The 19,887-nt window shown below is 37.2% G+C and overlaps 1 protein-coding gene and 1 long non-coding RNA gene across 3 annotated transcripts in view; one reads left to right on the top strand and one right to left on the bottom strand.

The window, feature by feature from the left end:
- The window catches only part of LOC149136504 (uncharacterized), a 119,926-nt gene that overhangs the window by 56,375 nt on the left and 43,664 nt on the right, over window positions 1-19,887 (top strand). For both annotated transcript variants that reach the window (XR_016241011.1, XR_016241010.1), the window contains exon 2: window positions 18,882-19,077. This is a non-coding gene — a long non-coding RNA (uncharacterized LOC149136504). The remainder of the gene's footprint in view (window positions 1-18,881; window positions 19,078-19,887) is intronic.
- Window positions 1-19,887, bottom strand: part of LOC106874079 (stAR-related lipid transfer protein 5) — a 201,980-nt gene that overhangs the window by 169,308 nt on the left and 12,785 nt on the right. The window lies entirely within an intron of this gene.

Raw genomic sequence — 19,887 nt, 5'->3', positions numbered from 1 at the left:
GAGTGTGTGTGTGTGTGCGTGTGTGTGTGTGCGCGCGTGCATACGGGTACACTCGAATACTTACTAGTAGCTATGAATAAGGTGTCAACAAAGCGCTTACTACCATGATTTCATTCAGAAGGGATTGAAGCGTTAATGGGGTGAGAAAGGAAAAAGGAGAGAGAGAGAGAGAGAGAGAGAGAGAGAGAGAGTAAAAAGGAAAAAATAGAGATTGTTTTTAAAAATCTTTGGACTCGAACAATCCTGTCTACAATGCAAAGCGCACGCTCATACAGATACATAAACACATAGACACACAAGTTTGTGTATGTGTGTGTGTGTGTATGTGTGTGTGTGTGTGTGTGTGTGTGTGTGTGTGTGTGTGTGTGTGCTTGTCTGTATGTGCGCGCGCGTGCGAGTCTGTTTTCGTACATGCCATTCTATGGGATCTTTTCTGCTTGGTTGCCAGCGTCAATTTTCTGTTCGAATTAATTTCATATTCGAAGCAATGATACACTTTTATAGGCTAATTAATGACGTGAAAGTAATTTTCGCTATAAATCAATAAATAAAGACTTCTTAGTAATTAAAGCTTGTAAATTTTGGCGATTTTAGCCAATCGTAAGCGACAGATACATTCATGGCTGTTTCGACAGTAAGAAGCGGAACATGAGAACACTTTTGTCTCTCAACGTGCTTATTGACATAGTGACAAGCAAATCCGAGCAGTCTTTGCAAAATCTTTTATCTGCGAGGAAGCACGTGTTGACAAATTTGACGCTGTGTTCTGTGTAATTATGGCAGCAAGTTCCAGTAACTTCGCTTCTATTATGAAAACATTGAAAACAGATGAGGACATTTTAAAAATTAAAACCGAAAGTTAAATGTTTGTTTTTTAAGCATATTTAAATTGTTTGTTTCTTTTTGTCATTGAACATTGAAGTGGTTGTGAGGTGTGCTAAAAATAACAGCTAAATAAGATTTTTTTGATAAATCTTTTAAATTAAAGATTATTTGCGGCATTTGCCATGATAGATCGCTAGCCACTATACCTTCTTCTGTTTTTTCTATTTTCTATTTTCTCTCTCTGTTTATTTCTGTGTTCCTTTCTATCGAAGAGCGTAGGCTCGAAACGTAAAAGAATGCCTCACTTCCGGAGCGTTAAACTAATATATATGTTTGTTGTTTACGCACCCGTCTTCGTCTTCTGTTTTTGTAAATTCTCACTATACACGCGCGCGCGCGCATATATATATATCTGCGTGTAGCTATATGATAAGAAGCTTGCTTCCCAACGATAAGGTTCCGGGTTCAGTCCCACTGCGTGGCACCTTGGGCACGTGTAGTCTACTATTATCCCTGGGACGACCAAAGCCTGGTGCGTGGATTCGGTAGACGGAAGCTGGAAGTCGCCCGTCGCATATATATATATATATATATATATATATATATATATATATATATATATACATATATGTCTGTGTCTGTGTGTCTTTGTGTCTGTGTTTGCAACCCTAAAGATTCTGCTCACTCATTCACAGCAAACAAGGCACTCCGATGTTTACACACGGCCAGTTATATTTCGCTATGAGTAAAGCAACGAACTCCAGTAATTTGAAAATTAGTGTCGACCAAACAGAAAGTGTCGTCTGCAAAGAAGTCTTGTAATCATATTGATATTATCGAAGGGAATATGATTCATAGTTCAAATAAGGATATTTGTGAACTCTGAATGTGTAAGAGTATAAACAAGCGTAAAATAGTGAGAACAACTAAAGTAAAAGCGTATTTCAATAACATTTCGTCCTTAATACTTTCTATGTAGAAGCCGAAGTAAGTTCTGGCTTTCGATACGAGTGATCCACATAACCATTCGTGATACAAATGCTGCGAGTCTATTTCAGTTCGGGAGTGAATTATCATCACATGTCACTTAGTCACAAATACATGTCAACAGCTGCAACAGAATGCTGAATCACCAACAATAATGTAATTTCTCTAAGACAACACCCAGTAATTTAACAAGTCCATTTATACATTTCTCAATACATACTGCTGTTATGGCTTCCCTCATTTTATGCCTCCATCGTAGATGGGTAGATTTGCTAGTATATTTTATGTAGATAGGGTTAAAATCCAAGCTATCTTCTGTTCCAATATTCCAAATCAGTATGTAGATTTGATATTTCTGTGATGTTTGGCGCAGGAGTGGCTGTGTGGTAAGTAGCTTACTTACCAACCACATGGTTCCGGGTTCAGTCCCACTGCGTGGCACCTTGGGCAAGTGTCTTCTACTATAGCCCCGGGCCGACCAAAAGCCTTGTGAGTGGATTTGGTAGACGGAAACTGAAAGAAGCCAGTCGTATATATGTATATATATATATATATGTATGTATGTGTGTGCATATGTTTGTGTCTGTGTTTGTCCCCCCCCCCCCCAACATCGCTTGACAACCGATACTGGTGTGTTTACATCCCCGTAACTTAGCGGTTCGCCAAAAGGGACCGATAGAATAAGTACTAGGCTTCCAAAGAATAAGTCCTGGGGTCGATCTGCCCAACTAAAAGGCGGTGCTCCAGCATAGCCGCAGTCAAATGACTGAAACAAGTAAAAGAGTAAAAGAGAGAGTATGCCTGAGATAAACATTGAGAAAAATATTTTTTGCAGAGATTGGAAAAAAAAATTGTTATTATTTATTACTGACTATATATAAACGCCTCATCCAAATGTAAATTTTGTATTATTTGATTCTCTACCTTAAGAATTTCGAATAGAATATATCTTACATATTTTTCCTACCTGCACAATTTTGTAACTCCTATTAGTAAATGTAACATATGTAATAGTGAATAAAGGATACCAAATATCTTCCAAACTCTTCTAATTGTTATAATTGTGTGTGTATGTGTGTGTGTGTGTGTGTGTGTGTGTTTGTGTGTGTGTGTGTGTGTGTGTTTGTGTGTGTGTGTGTGTGTGTGTGTGTGTGTGTGTGTGTACGAGTAAGCACATAAATGCAAAACAAGGTGAAACAAATTAGTATTCGAATTTCGAAAGTAGAGTAATATGCTTTTAGCTGAAAAAAAATCTTCACAAACTATTACATAGAGTTTCACGATACTTTTCGTCGGACATGTGTGATCACTGACGAACAGCAACAATAAAACTCTGAGTTACAGTTACAGTTTGTGAACACTTTTTCAAATAATAATAATAAATTTCATAATAAATGCATGTGTGTGTGTTTGTGTAGATAGATAGATAGATAGAGAGATAGATAGATAGAGAGATAGATAGACGCACAAGCACGCACACGTATACATGTTTATATGTATAGTTTCTATGTGTCATCACGTGTGCTTAATGATATTGTGTTGTGACGTTGTAAGGGAGAGGTGACGAGGTGGGTCTGGGCTGTTATATAAAGACACCGATGTAATAATAGGGAATGTTTCACTAATGCCGTATCGTGCCACATTGAATAGCAATGCTAATCTGGGTTGTTAACGACTTAACGCGGAAATACTCTGAAAGCAAATAGTAATATTTTACAGCAGACATAGCTGCGTGGCTAATATGACGGCTTCGCAACCACCTGATTCCGGGTTTTGTGCCACTGCACGCTACCTTAGACAAGACACTCCAATCATATGATATTCAAACTTTATTCAAAGGGAATTGGTGAAAGCCAACTACTCTATTTCCATTATATATATATACCACCTCCTCTTCCGGTCCTTCCACAACGTAACCTCGTGGGCATCGGTGCCGATTTTTTCTTCCTCCGTTTTTCCATTCTTTGAACTTTCCGTCTTTCCGACGAAGGGCTCCGCCCGAAACGTCATACTCGCTCTCTTTCCTTTCCCGAGCGTCTAATAACACTATCCGTAACACGTCCTCACTTTGTTGGTTTTTTTTGTTATTGTTTTTTTTTTTTTTTTACGTATGTATGTATGTATGTATGTATGTACAATAATCCCTCACCATGTCGCGGTTCACCTATCGCGGTATATTATTTAAGATTACGTCGACTCCTCCGTGGTGTTGTTTTGCATTTATGATAAAATAAATATATACAAATTATGATAAATAATATCAAAAATATAAAGTAAAGCGTTGTCCTACTTCGCGGATTTTCACCTATCGCGGGGAGTTTGGGATCGTAACACCCGCGATAGTCGAAGGATTACTGTATATTAGAGAGAGAGAGAGGGGGGAGATATATATATATAGAGAGAGAGAGAATATATGTGTGCGTCTGTATATGCATGTATGTATCTATATATGTATAGATATGTGTGTGTGCACTACCCTCCACAAAAACAATTTAATTTGTGTTCGTGGGAAGAACCATTTTAACGATGCGTACTGCCTTAATTCTTCGAAACGCCGGAGTTTTAATGGTGGCAGCTGATGAAGGGGATGTTTCTATGTGGCCTGCATGTTTGTTGCACCTTGTTTACCATTTTTGTCCTTGTTCTTTTGCCACGTCATGTACCCAGTTATGTATCTATATGTAAATGTGGATGAACGTATATACATACATGTACATATATATGCATATACTCATATATTGTTTATATATATATATATATATATATATATATATATATATATATATATATACATACTTACATAAATATACACATATGCACATATACATTTTGCATAGACACACACACACAGACTGAGAAAGAGATAAGAAAGAGTTATATCGTCAAAATGCATACATAAATCACTTCTGCTGTAGGTAACTTGGTGCTTTGTTAAACTAATGTAATACAGCTCAAAAAAATATTTGTTCAAAACCAATTTCTTTGCAGAAACGCATTTCGTGTCGAGTGATAGTAATATTTATTTGGATATCACTGGATACCCGTGTGATAAATGTTTATTATGTATATGTATACAACTATATGCATTTTATACATGGAGAATAATAAGTAGGTCTATATTCACTCGATATTCAACAGCTTAAACGACCTGTCTTAGATACAATGAAATATCGAGACATTGAAAAGGAAAGCATGATGATATATAGCTTCAACAAAATCTGGGTGGTATGTGCCTGAAATTTTACGTAAATCTTCGGATCAACTTCCGTCATTTAGTCCTGTGTAATTTGACTATGCCTTGTACTTAATATTTTTTCGTTCAATTTTGGCTAATGAAGCGACTGTCTGGTAGGACTTTTTTCAGCACCACCCTGTCCAGAAAAACATGTCGTATGTCCCGTAGCCCAGTCATATATCTTATTCGGAAATAGTATGCTTCTGACACATACTCAGAAATATACATATAAGTATTATATATACATATATACACATATCGGTCGCTTCAGCTATGTAACCATACACGTGTTTTCTTGGACAATTCTTTTCCTTCTCTCCGAGCCTTTCTGACGAAGAACCAACGCTTGAGACGTCACACGCCCACTGTTTTTTCTATCTTAAACTGAGCGTCAACCTAATACATTCACAGTGTATGTCCTTTTGACTTTTGCTGCTTTTGTTTTCATATTCCATTTGCATATGTGTATGCATATATAGTTTACTGTTCTATTATTACTAGGATCAACGAAAGCAATACTCCTTCCAGAGAGAGAAAAATATCGTTCACTAACTATACACAGTATTTAAATATGAGTTGCTTATAGCTTAAAGCTGTGGAAACAATAATTCGGCAGATTTATATATATCATGCCTTGTGTCAATGCTTGAAGACACAAAGCATGATAAATAAATCTGCCGAATTATTGTTTCTACAGCATTAAACAATTAATAGTTTAAGCTTGCTTCCCAACCACATGGTTCCGGGTTCAGTCTCACATGGCACCTTGGCAAGTGTCTTCTGTTATAGTCCTGGAACCACCAAGGCCTTGTGATCGAATTTGTTAGACGGAAACTGAAAGAAGCTCATTGTATGTGTGCGTGTGTGTGTATATTTGTGTGCCACCCACCACCGCTTGACAACCAGTTTTTTCCCCATAATCTAGCGTTTCGTCAAAAGTGACCGACAGAATAAATACCAAGAGTAAAACAGTACTGGGGATCGATTCATTCGATTAAAAATTCATCAAGGTGGTACCCCAGCATGGCCATAGTTTAATGGTTGAAATAAGTAAAAGATAAAACGATAATATACATGTGTTGTATGAGTGTGTGTGTGTATACATACATACACGCACACACACTCATATATGTGTGTATGTATGCATGTATGTATGTATGTACTTAAAGCTATAGAAACAATATTTCAGCAGAAATTATTGCAACTATTAGTATTAATTTCACGCTTTACAGATTTTCGAGTAATTAGTTTAATTTTATAAATTAAACAACTTTACATGTATATATATGTTACGAATACTGTTGAAATAAACATATTAAATAAACAGATCTATTTGATATATGTAATAAATGTAATATTTTATAAATTTTCGATAAAAAGTAATGCACTCCAATATACTTTAAATATTTTGATTCTTGTAGCATGGATAATTGTGTTCCGCAAGTATTCATTTTCTATCAAAAGTTAATCAAAAGATATTTATTGAATATTTTGCTTTCAGACAAAGAATAAAAAACAATTGTTCAAGATGGAGTCTTTATAGAATTACATATTAAGTTTATCTGAGAGACTAAGATTACATGTATTGTCACCTTGTTTATAAGGATTGACATGTAATATATTCCCGGAAATTTTATAGCCCTTAAAATTATTATTTTTAAGTACCATTTGTATTTTGATAAACTAGAGTCCCATGATCTCCCTGGAATTTTTAAACAAATGTTGATTGAAATATCCTTTATATGTATTTTCAGTTACTACAATAAAAATCATTGGAAAAAATATCAGCAAATATGTTTGCACAGTAACCCCCGCTTACGAAAAGCATGAATTGATTAACTGGACAATTTACGACTTCAAGATTGTTACGTAATTAGAGACTACAAAATTAAGATGGTTGCTTAAAATTTTAACATTTGATATGTACTTCTATTACAGAATTAAGTGTACACCCGAAACTAAATTTAACAATCGTCATCATCACCATAATTGTCGTCGTCGTTGTCGCCAGCATCATCATCATCAACACCACCAAGATTTTGACGTCCACTTTTTCGTGTTTGCAGTGTCTGACGGAATTCGTAGAGGCAAGCTTTCTACGCCGGATGCTCGGATGTTACCAGTCCTTGTATGTTTGCAAGCAAAGCAATAATTTCCAAAGACGGGACATATTTTCCACAGAAGATTGAAAATGGGAGACGCTACTTGTATGACGTTGATACTTGTTTGCAATTTATTAAGCGATGTCAAGACAAGAAAGTACAAACATACACACATATGACAAGCTATTTTTAGTCTCCGTCTACTTAATCAAGTAACGATGGTTTGGTCGGGATGGGCTATAGTAGAAATCAATTGTTCAAGGTGCCATGCAGTAGAACTGAACCTAAAGGGGTGAACTTCTTAATCGTACAGTCATGCCGGCGCCCAAAACTATTTCTATTAAGACTTTTATGACATTTCTATTAAGAAATGTGTTTAGCGATATGTGCAATTATACTGAATCTGAATGGGCATTAAACCAAAGGATTTTACGGGCCTGAAAACTGGTATAATGTCTATCGCAGAAAATATGTCCATCCCCGCTTTGTTTTTGCGCTTTATTCTAATAAAAGGCTATGCTATTGACTGAAGATCGAATGTAGCATTTGGTTAAGGACTTCCTCAATACATACTTTGGTGAATTTTGAACCTGGCAGTAGATTAGCGCACGTTTTAACGTAAAACGTAGCTTGGCTTGGCTTGTTAGAACTTTATGCATATATATGTACCTCATGTTGGTCTCCTAACCTCTAATGTTTCATGGGTGACAAGACTGGCTTTTGATAGTCTGATATTACCGCAGACATTACAGATGAGATCACCTCGGCGTATTTTACCGTATAGAACTTAAACATCCCGCAGTTTTCGAAGATTACGTTTCTTCATTTGATGGATAATTCGAATTTTCTCAAATTGCAAGCTTTTATATGCGTATATTCGAATGTTTCAGAATGTGATTGTGCATGTGTGTGTGTTTATGGTTACCAGTGGAAAACTAGTAAATTATATTGCGTTCTTTTATATCAATCATAACTTTGCAGCTTCATAATCAGAGATTGATAAAATAAATACCAAACTGAAACGAACACTGAAGTCGATGTGTTTGATGAATAACCTGTAATTGTAGTGTTCCAGTATGGCCGTGTTCCGACCAGTGAAATCAGTAAAAAGAATATTATTAACAATTCTGATTTCGATGATGATGATGATCAAGATGTTGATGATCCAGACGACGACGACGACGACGAGAACGGTGACAATAATAATGTTGATGGTGATGTTAATTGTAATTCATCACACCCAACTTCACATTCTCTGCCCCCAACCAGCCTATCTCCCTCCTCTACGAATAGTTTACCCCCTTCTGTGTTAGTGCTCACCTGTAGATATACATTTGTGATAATCATTTGTCAGTTAGAAGGGAGGGAGAGTGTATGTGTGGTGAGGGTGGGCGTTGAGGTTTTGTTGTGTATCAGGGTCTCTACACAGAGATTTAAGCTGGATTAAGATAAAGGAGGTGGCTTTATTGTTGCCATTGAGAGTAGAAACGAAAGGAGCAGAAGAGAGAGAGAGAAAGAGGGAGAGAGAGGGAGAGAGAGAGAGAGAGAGAGAGAGAGAAATAATGGAGAAGAGAAGAAAGAGTAAGTAGAAGAAGGGGAATAAAACGAGAAATGGTACATAGGTAAGAGAGCGAAAGAGAGAAGGGGTGGGGTAAAAATAAATGCGGTACACAGCAAGACTGTGATACAGTTGGTTGGAGAAAAGCTATAGAGAAGTAAAACTGGAGGTAGATGTGGTGTAAGAAAGGCAGAGAGAGAAACAGAAGTGAAGCATGAGAGAGGGAAGGAGAGAGGGGGAAGAAATAGAGAGGAAGAGAAAGAAGGGACGAAGAAAGGAATGAGAACGAGAAGCGAAGTTAAATAAAAAGTAAATGAATATGAAAGACGAAGACATGAAAGGCTTAATAAATAATAAATTTGGTCAGACTATCTCAGTCTGTTATGAACTGGTCTGCTTATGTATGTATATCTACATTTTATAACATCAGCACATATTTCATATATATGTTATATTTCGCAACAACTGCACATATATTCCTATAGTCACACTTATACATAATGGTTTTAAATTTGGGCACACGGCCAGCAATTTTCGGGAGGGAGTCAGTCGATTACATCAACCCCAGTCCTCAACAGGTATTTATTTTATGAGCCTCGAAAGCATGAAAAGTAAAATCGATCTCGGTGGAATTTGAACTCAGAACGAAAAGACGGACGAAATGCCGCCAAGCATTTCGCCCGGTGTGCTAACTAGTCTGCCAGCTCACCGACTTTTTAGTTACAAATATATTCTTTTCTACTCTAGGTACAAGGCCCGAAATTTTAGGGGAGGAGACCAGTCGATTAGATCGACCCCAGAACGCAACTGATACTTACTTTATCGACCTAGAAAGGATAAAAGACAAAGTCGACCTCGGAGGAATTTGAACTCAAAACATAAGGACAAACGAAAAACCGCTAAGCAATTCGCGCGACGTGCTACCGTTTCTGCCAGCTCGCCGGCTTAGATTACAAATATATTAATACACATATGTATTTGATTACATTGTGAGCAGGTATTTCATCTCCGGCTGAGAATCTTCAGACTAACTTACTTCAAATAATGAAAATATTTGCCAGTAGACTCTAAGGCAGCCACAGAGGAGGCGGTCAAGGTGGAATCATTCATTATGCGATAGTTGCTGCTCATTCTCACCTGCTACTGGCGTGTATCCATGCAAATGGATTAATGAAATTATTGATGCAGCAGAAAAATATCTGACTGAATATTTTATGTGGTTGCTTTTATTTATTTATTATTCAGCTTCTATCGGTTAACACATTGTTGTTACTGACTCGAGTCGTAGGACATATAAGCCCGGTTACTTGGTTTCCATGGCGTAAGAACGACCGAGATCACAACATAACCCTTTGGACGGGACAAGGTTACACATTCACAGATGAGTGAACTGAACTGAAGAACACAACGCACTGCCTGGTCCCGGAATCGAAACCATGGTCCTACGGTCGTAAGCGCAGTATCCTAACCATTTGGACGTGAGCCTTCACTATCTGGTTTGAGTGGTAGACATTGTTTTAGGAAGTGTAGCGTGCTGTTAAGTGTGGCCTGTAGTATATTGAGATTTGTTGTTGAGAGATTGGGACCCAGGCAACAGTGATATAGTTCACAATGGATCGAATGTATTGCTTGTACAGCTTTACTGTTGTTTCATTCTGTTGATTAAATGAGTTACAAGTGGTTGTTTTTAAAATGTTTGAGTGCTTTTATTTTTTTTACAATGTGTTTTTATCCTCAGTATGCGTATGCAGGCGCGCCTCTGCGTGAAGTAAATCTATGTGGCTAAGTATGACGGCTTGTTGTATTCCATATCTCATATCTGGTATTGCTCGTTAAAAAAAGAGTGAACATGTAAAGTATAAGAAACGAGGATGCGTCCTGTTACTTGTATGATTCGGGAGCGTTAGCTTAGACTGGTTTGGTTATGTTATTCGATTTTCCGACTATGATCCTGCATACCTAGTTCTCTTCTCTGGGGATCCAGCTGGGGTGACAGCTCGTGTTGATCGGTCACGTGCCTTATAATCAAGGCGAATGAGGAAGTATTTCGCGAAGATGGGAACTGACTGGGACACAGCTCGGTGAGTTGTCCGGGACGACCTGTGCAGATACAGACGAATGGTGGATGCAGCGACGCGCTGCAACGGCACATGTCCCCATACTTGATCTGACCTAACTTGTAAGATGTTACTTTAAGTCTTGTGTGTGTGTGTGTGTGTGTGTGTGTGTGTGTGTGTGTGTGTGTGTGTGTGTGTGTGTGCGTGTTGAGCCAAATTTATACGTGGTTTAATTACGGATGGAAAAGCTGGACCGTTGTGTGATGAGAACGGTGGAAAAAAGGAGTGTGATGCTATCTGCGCATGGGGTCGCTTTGAGTGTATGCGGGAAAATCATGCGAGTACAGACTAAAAGGAGTGGGTGAGATAACGGATCCCTGTTGCTAACTCAGCAAAATATTATAGCTAAATTTAAAAACGGTGGAAGTTGTAGTTGTAGTTAGATAGCTACAAATCAACCTTGATCGAGCAGATCTAAGTTTAAAGACGTATCAGCCATAACTATTCCGTATTTTTGCATATACCAGAGACTACGTTGTTTGCTTCTTTATTTCAGTAGTAAAGTGTAATACGAGTGATAATTGGCTGTTATTTCTAGCAACCATATAGAGGCGCTTTCTTTGCTTGAAATGGTTCCAGTGTGTGTTTACGACATGTCACCAATAAACGTATGTTGGACGGAGTCAGGAATGATAATAGTTTAGAGAAGAGATGAAAACTCTCCTCTTATAATAGCACGTCTTATGTTTTCTGAATGGTGGCGCCAAAGAATCTATACACCTCAACTTAAACATGGTCAACAACCCTTGTCATCGCTTTTAAAACTCTATTTAATAGTGCGCGCGCGCTCGCACACACACACACACACACGCACACACACACACACACATACATGTGCACATTTACACACAGGCACAAGCGAGTGCATCAACATGCGTGTTGATGTTTGTACTTTGTACGTACGCTCAGATTGTTTTGACTTGGTCAAACTTGCATAACACGTTGACAAGAATTGTCCGAAAGACAGTGTACCAAGTAAAAGAGGGTGGGAAGCAGACATATCGTGTAATGTAGTGACATGAATAGGGTATTTAAAGAATAGATTTATATCGTGTAAGAGAAATTATTTGTTTTTTCAATAAATTGGTAACTGTCAACATTGAAAGGCACCATATTAATTCTCTTTTGTTCTTTATTCATTTTTCTTTTTAGCTAAACATATATCTTCTTTTTCTATTTTTTTTCTTCTTGTGGAAAAAAAAAAGAATGTCGAAGAGAAAATGAAAAATAAAAATAAAGAAAATAAATGTTAAAATGTCAGCAAAAAAAAAAGCTGGCGAGTAACATCGAATAAATGAAAATTGGGTTACCTTGATCGACATGTCAAGAATGTCAGTATATATATATACATATATGTATATGTACATATATATACATATATGTATATGTACATATATATATATATATATATATATATATATATATATATATATATATATATATATATATATATATATATATATATATATATATGTATATATATATATATATATATATATATATACACATATATATATATATATGTATATCTATCATATATATATATATATATATATATATATATATATATATATATATATATCATCAGCATTTTCATCATCAAATATTTTTGATATTTTTAGGTCATTTATGAAAATGATCAAAGTTATGAAGTATGTATTTGTGTGTGTGTGTGTTTGTGAATATTCACGTGCGCTAGTGTGTGTGTGTGTGTGTGTGTGTGTGTGTGTGTGTGTGTGTGTGTGCGTGTTGTTACATGTATGCGAGTCTATGTAATACACGCATACACGCACACATTCACTCACCCATGCACTAACGCACACACATACATACACACGCACACACTCAAACACGTACGCACTTACACAGATGCGGACTGTAGAACACTCCTTTCATCACATGCTGAGTGGGGACTTTCGTCCAACGCAGCAATGATGCTGCTAGGGAGCGTAGTGGATCTTTATTTGGACCGACACTGTATAGCACTATTTTTTCACCACCCTCATCCTTTCACTTACCACAGGAATCTGGGAGAAATTGCAAATATCCCAACCTTAGAGGAACCACTTTTCTTGTAAGGATTTATTCTTTATTTTCAACTCGGCACACTCTCTAACTCCTCTCTATACACACACACACACACACACACACACGTGTCTGTGTATATATTCTTAATATGGTGACCCAACGAGTGAGAACCTGCTGACCTATATGGCCACACTGTGTGCCAGAATTAACAATCAAAACTCCATCAAGTTATATCCTACTGTTATAAAGAAAGAGACAACAAGTATTATTGTTTTTCAAATTTTGGTACAAGACAAGCAATTGCAAGGAACGTGCAAGTCAATTATATCGACCCCAATAATCAAATGATACTTATTTTATCGACTTCGAAAGGTTGAAAGGCAAAGTCGACTGAACAGAATTTAAAATCGTAGCGTAAAAACAGACGAAATACCGCTAAATTTTTGCCCGGCGTAGTAACAGCTGTGCCAGCTCTGTGCCTTTTTAAAAATTGAGATACTCCCTGCACCTTAGGCTTCCCAACCTATCACCCATGTAATTACTCACTAGGCTCGACGTGGCTTAACTTCGGTGATCGGACGAGAACCAGTGCATTCAGCATGATAAGACCCAAAGCAAGGTGCACTATTGTTATTAAATAGACGTCATAGTCATGGCTTGAGCAGTTTAGTTGTAGGCCTACTTGTATATTGGCTGATTTGGAGTTAAAAAACTATACAACGGCAATAAAAACAAAAGCTTGAAAAATTATTTCTTAGCCCTGATTCTCTGAAATGCTAAAAGGATTTTCAACATCACAAGTCCTAAGTTCCTAGCATATTTCTGCTAACGTATGTATGTTGCATAACAGAAAAGGTTAACAGTTTGACCTTGATTTGATAAAGGTCAGTATGTTGACCTTGCTTTGTTATAAAGGTCAGCTAGCTGACCTTGCCTTTGAATAAATGTCTAAAAACTGTCAAAACCAACGAGAAATTATGAGAATTTTAATCGAATTCGAAATGTTGAGGTAAAGTGGAATGATTGTGTCATTTTTATGTGAGAGGCATGAACGTCAAAGCATCATTTCTCACATCTGGAATAAACAAAAACATAGCGATTCATGTCTACATGAGAAACAGTTATTTAAAAATTAGTGAAGTTGAGAAAGGGGGACACGGGGGAAGGAGTGGGGGAAGAGAAAAGAAGCGAGAGAGAAAGGAAAGAGAATAAGAAAGGGCGACAAAGAAAAAGAGAGCAAAGGACTATATTAATAATGGTAGACATTATGACAGCCAAAGTATTTAACCGGTGTAAGGACCCTGTGAAAAGGTGTAAAAGTAGGCGTGTGTGTATGTGAGTGTATATGCGTGTGTTAGAGTAAGTGTGCATGTGTGCGCATTTCAAATGTGACAATGTCGCAGTAGCATACGAAAGATATTAATTTTAAGGGTTCAAGTAAGGGATCTGTTAATTATACAACACACATATATGACGTGTCTGATGGATCTTCGTCGCTCAAAAAAGCGGATTTACTTGTTCTATCAACTGCATTACATGCTCGTTGAATTAACGTGTAAATAGCTAAGTATTCTAGACACGTGTAATGTTAATGTGATTGCTAGACAGAATATTAATAACATGGTGTACCACAGGGTTTAATCCTTTTGAGTTACAGGAACAATCGTCCCGACAGGCTTCGATACAGTTACCATCAACTCATTTTCACTCAACAGTGACATTTGCTAAAGATACCGTGCGATAGGATCAAACACGAGACCGAGACCTGCGAAGGCAACCTGCATTAAGGCACCTACTGTGTGGATACATACGCGCGTGCATGCATATATCTATGTATGTCATTGTTCAGTTTTATTTCAAGATTTCTTGCCAATAGAGAAAGAGCCGGTTTCTAACCTAGATTCAAGGCACCTTCATTGGAATTTCAACATCAACAATTTTTGTTCGTTTGTATGTATGTATGTATGTATGTATGTACATGTACAGATTTGTATGTTTTGCTTTATGTATGTATACTTGAATATCTAGATATGCTCATATATATTTAAATGATAAACTTCTGGCAAGTTTTACCGATTCTTAGTTTCAGTAATAGATTGGATCTGTAGTCTTCGAATTAGCTTTCTCCTTTCTGGTTTTGAGAAGCCTAATTTCTCAAGATTAGTATTTATGCAGTGTGTTCCATATCCCAGGGTCCTAATAATTACAGGTATGAACCGGAACTTGTAATCTCGATAGAGTAACCACAGATTTCTCAATAGTTTAGCGTAGGTATTCTCTTTTTCACTGACCTTCAGCTTAACGTTAACATCCGCTGGGCGGCTAGTGTCCACATCTGTAAACGGTTTCTCTTCTATCCTAAATTATTACATCATGTCTGTTGTGCTTACTTGTTGTTGAGGTCTTCCCTGGGACATTCCACCTATGCATATGTGTATGCATGTATGCATGTATGCATGTATGTATGTATGTATGTATGTATGCATGTATGTATATATATGTATATATATATGTAGGAGAATATACAAATAATAACAACACACGAGGACAGGTGGTGTAAATAACAAAAGGATATATTAGTATGACGCTCGGGAATACGGAAAGTCTTTGACGTTTCGAGCTACGCTCTTCAACAGAAAGAATACGGAGACAAGGAGAAAAACACGGAGAAAAAAAATTGAATAGTGTTCAGTCAACGGTCAATCATAATATGTGTGTGTATATATATATATATATATATATATATATATATATATATATATATATATATATATATATATATATATATATATATATATACATATACACATATATATAAACACACACATATATACATATAGATATACATATAGATATACATACATATATGTGCATACATATATATATATATATATATATATATATATATATATATATATATATATATATATATATATATATATAACCATGATGACTGACTACACGTGTCAAAAGAAGAACGTTACTGAATTTTAAAAAGTATTGTTTTTCATAGATTTTTATTCTCTTATCAAAACACAGTGTACATAACAACAGGGCCCTACGACTCCATCAAAATTCTGAAAGTCCCAAACCAGACAATATAGATATATGTATGAATGCATGCATGTACGAAAGTTTGCATTGCTTTATGTCTAATACTTCTTTCATTTTCGCCCCATTCTCCCTGGAGCTTTTCCCCTACTTTTTTTCCACTCTTTTCTTTAACCAAACTGTGAATTTGTCTATATTTTAAAAAATGTTGAGTTTACAGACACCTGTATGTATTTATCCGCAAACACACTATATCCCCCACTCTTTTTCTCTTTCTTTCTCTTTCTCTCTGTCTCTCTTTCTCTCTTTCTCTCTCTCACTTGCTACATATGTATATACACACGCACACAAGTTCGGATGCTTCAGCACATGTGTATATGCCTGTCTCTGAGTGCATGCATGCGTGGGTGGGTGGCGGGTGTGTTTGTATGCACACACACACACACATACTCACTGACACACTCACTTACTTACACACCTACACACAGATACACATGAATACACACACATATACAAATACGGGCACGTACATGTATGTGAGTGCCAGTTTCCAAAACATAGCAATGCTATATTTATGTAAATCATATAATAACACATATGTTTTTTTGAATATCATCTGGATGCGGCGACCTTACGCAATTCTGAAGCATATTTAGAGCCACCCATGTGGCTTAAAGCAAGTTAAAACGTTTCTTTATGAAGACTCGAACCAACAACAGTGTCTTCGCTGGTGGTAACGGGTACGACCTCTGTTTTTAGGAGAGATAAATTAAAAATAACAACAACAAAGACGCCAGCAATAAGAATAAAAACAAACAAAAAAAATCAACAGACGTCAAAACAAAGGGAAAATAAAAACAAAGAAAAGAAATGGAAACTATTTTAAAGAAAATACACACGAAGCGATAGCTAGCAAAGAAATCATCGGCAGAAAGTGAGACACCAAGAAGAAAAGATTCATTGGGTGACTCTACGAAGATTTGATAAAAACAAAATAGATTTCAGCATCTGCTTGATGTAGGCATACAGCTGTGAGCCATCTCTGCTGCAACTGCTTGAATTAACAGTCAATATAATTTCGAATGCTTTACTTAAGAAATGAATGTTTGTTTTGCGAAGCACGGTGGAACCTGCGTAAAACATGTGCGAGTTCAACCAGATCAGTCCCGGACAAAAACATCTCGGTTTTATAAATCATATATTAAGCCGTACACTATATATATATATATATAGAGAGAGAGAGAGAGAGAGGGGGGGGAGAGAGAGGATGGAGAGAGAGAGAGAGAAAGAAAGAGAGAGAGAGAAACAGTTACATATAAATATATAGAATAATGTGCGTGCGTGTGTGTGTGTGTGTGTGTCTTATTATTTCTGCTGAAACGCAAGCAATTACTATATAGTTAAGAAGTTCGTTTCCAATATTCAGTGGATACACGTCTGGCCATGAAAAAGTATTACTTCGCTTGAAAATAAGTAAGTGTTGGCGATTATCGTGCAGTAGAATGTTTACCGCAACGAATTCCGTCTGATCAATGCAAGTATGGAAAAAAGTTAACACATACTGCTGCTGCTAATGATGATGATGATGATGATGATGATGATGATGACGGAGAAGTGTTCAATGCTCCCGTGCACCTAATTCCACAACCAGATTTTAAAACCTCTTAGATATGAATCCATGTATTTATTTAGTCGTAACTCAAACTGTATCGGTACGAAGCCTATAGAAGTGAAGCAAAACCGATTACAATTGATTAAATAGTTTACTTAGTAATTCCTATGCAGCTTATTTGATCCAGTATCTTTGAAATCTTGTGGTAGTCTTTTTGGTAGGACTTATGTTCACAGATGGTAAAACGTAATCCTGTGATTCCTAACTGGGGTCCCTATGACTCTTGGAGCACTACATATGATTTTTAAAGATATATTGATATATATAGATATATATATATAGATTATAGATATATAGATATAGGCGTAGGAGTGGCTGTGTGGTAAGTAGCTTGCTTACCAACCACATGGTTCCGGGCTCAGTCCCACTGCGTGGCACCTTGGGTAAGTGTCTTCTACTATAGCCTCGGGCCGACCAAAGCCTTGTGAGTGGATTTAGTAGACGGAAACTGAAAGAAGCCCGTCGTATATATGTGTATATGTATATATATGTGTGTGTGTCTGTGTTTGTCCCCCCAACATCGCTTGACAACCGATGCTGGTGTGTTTATGTCCCCGCAATTTAGCGGTTCGGCAAAAGAGACCGATAGAATAAGTACTAGGCTTCCAAAGAATGAGTCCTGGGGTCGATTTGTTCGACTAAAGGCGGTGCCCCAGCATGACTGAAACAATTAAAAGAGGAGAGTATATAATGAGATTTTTAAGCCATCAAGCGGTTAGGAGGGTCCATCTAAGTAGAATATGAATCAAAGGAGCCCACCGGTGAAAAAATAAAATGGCTGAGAAACTCTGATACAATCAATTACTTTAAACACCACCAGCTCGCCGATGGCTGCAATTTAACAGGCCAAATCGTCAACACGATAACAACTTTTTTCTTTCATCCTACCTATCACAAAGACCCTGAAGAGGGATCATGGAGTGTTTCTGGCCCTCTGATTAGCCATAATTAGATAAACTAAAAATAAAAAGGAAAGAAGTTTAATTTTTCATCCTAAATCATAAACACGATATTTATAACGGTGTAAATGTTAGATACCAGACAGGTCTGCACAGTCAAGATTGCCGTAGACTATACAATATCAACAAGAAGGTAGTTTGATAAACTGAACGAATTAATACATAAAGTGACTCACGTTAGATTTTTTAAGAATTTTGCATTCAGGAATATCCAACTTGGTCTTCTATTTTATAAGACGGTAAGTTGTAATTTGAGAGGCATTAGACCGAAACGTGGAGCAGCCCCATAAATACCGCTTTTTTGTGCCCTTATGTCTACGTGTTTTGTTTTGTTTGTTTTTCTGTAGATGGGCGCAGTCGTGGCTGTATGGTAAGAAGCTTGCTCCCCAATCACATGATTTCGGATTCAGTCCCACTGTACGACACCTTGGACAAGTGTCTTCTACTATAGTCTCAGGCTAACCAAAGCCTTGTGAGTGGACTTGGTAGACGGAAACTGAAAGAAACCCGCCGTATATATATATATAGCGTCTCACAAAAATTGTAAGTAGTTTTCGTAAACTTATCCTCCGACGCTACTCTATCTCTTTCTCTTTCTCTTTCCTTTCTCCCCCCCCCCTCGTTCTTCCTCTGTACTACTACGTATCTCGCCTTACCCCTCTTGTTCTTCCTCTGTTACTACTACGTATCTCCTTTTCCCCCTCGTATTTCCTCTCTCTCTCTTTTCCTCTCGTTGCTCACCTATTCTTCTACTTCCTCCCTCTCTTTCTCCCTCTACCACTCTCTCTCTCTTCCCTTTACACCGGCATGGTCACATGCTTCCGGTCAATAATCCTTTCCTTCCTTGGCTTTCGCCAAGTAACGCACGCCACCACTTTGTCTCTCTCAGTTCCGTGCCTCATCGCGTTCATACACACATAATTTTTCTCGTCTGGCCGTAAAGCCTTTTCTGTTTGTTTTCCTGTCTTGTTTTTTGTCCGCCACTACATTCCTCCATGGCTAGATTTAATTTGCGTATACAGATTTAATCTGCGATCCATGGGACGAGCCGTTTTAACGATGCGTCCTGCCCGAAGCTCGTCGAAACGCCGGTGTTAAAACGTGGGTAGCTGATGAAGTAGAATGTTCTCTATGTGGCTCGTGTGTTCTCGTCTACGTTTGTTTGCAATGTCCTGTACCCAGATATGCACCTATACATACAGGTGGATGTCGGTATGCACATACCTGTACGTATATATGCATATACTCATTTACTTTTGTTTTTACATGATTGTTTTTACATGATTGTAAGTAGTTTTCGTAAACTTATCCTCCGACGCTACTCTATCTCTTTCTCTTTCTCTTTCCTTTCTC

Source organism: Octopus bimaculoides, chromosome 3, assembly GCF_046866305.1.
Source record: "Octopus bimaculoides isolate indiv1 chromosome 3, ASM4686630v1, whole genome shotgun sequence".
NCBI classification, from domain to species: domain Eukaryota; kingdom Metazoa; phylum Mollusca; class Cephalopoda; order Octopoda; family Octopodidae; genus Octopus; species Octopus bimaculoides.
The sequence above is the reverse complement of the archived record's forward strand: the minus strand, read 5'-3'. Positions and strand labels throughout refer to the sequence as shown.